Source organism: Pipistrellus kuhlii, unplaced genomic scaffold, assembly GCF_014108245.1.
Source record: "Pipistrellus kuhlii isolate mPipKuh1 unplaced genomic scaffold, mPipKuh1.p scaffold_m20_p_175, whole genome shotgun sequence".
NCBI lineage: Eukaryota > Metazoa > Chordata > Mammalia > Chiroptera > Vespertilionidae > Pipistrellus > Pipistrellus kuhlii.
In genome coordinates this window covers 60,509-61,349 of record NW_023425488.1, presented here as the reverse complement: position 1 = coordinate 61,349, position 841 = coordinate 60,509, and positions in this window count along the sequence as shown.

Genomic DNA, 841 nt, shown 5'->3' with positions numbered 1-841 from the left:
AGAGGCGGAGTGAGACTCCCTGTGGCGAGCCCACGCTCTGGGGCCTGTGCCCCGGAAGGACCCCAGCCCGGGCCGGGTCGGGCCGTGGTCGGGAGGCTGCCCGGGGCCCGGGCCGGGCCGGGCCGTGGGCGGGAGGCTGCCCGGGGCCCGGGCCGGGCCGGGCCGTGGTCGGGAGGCTGCCCGGGGCCCGGGCTGGGCTGGGTGCCGGTGGAGCAGCAGGCACGGGCCTGACCCCGGCGGTGGGACAGCGCCGCCCGGGGCCCGCACGGCCGCTGCGCCCTCAGGGGGTGGGTGTTAGTGCCTTGGGCTCTCTGTGTCCCCGGTTGGTGAGAAGCAGGCCCGAGGACTGAGTAAGGTGCCGAAGCCACCAAGCCCGTCTGCTGAGAAGCAGGCTTGGAGCCGCCGTGCCCTCGGGGGGGGCTCAGGAAGGCCTCGTTGCCGAGGTCCAGGTTGGCCCGAGGTCCTTGAGGTCTGGGACTGCCCCTGCTACGGGAGCACCGTGGCTCAGGCGTCGGCCGAGCTCGTGGCGCCTTCGCTGCTTTCTCTGTCGCCCCCCTCGAGGGGACAAGGCGGGCCCCACGGCTCCTCCCTGTTCAGCAGAGGGCTCAGACTCCAGCTGAGGCCCCAGGTCTGGCCTGCTGGTCAGGAAGGGGTCACATCCCCGCCGCCGCCTCCTGCAGTCACAGCCAGGAGGATCCTCGCACCCAGGGCCCAGGGTTGAGAATGCGCCTCCTTGTCCTCCAGGGGAGCTCGGGGCATCTTCTCTGGGTCCTCTCTCCTCTACCTCAGCCCCCATCCCCGCCCCTTGCCCATCCTCAGCACAGCCTGGTGCCAAAGAGCT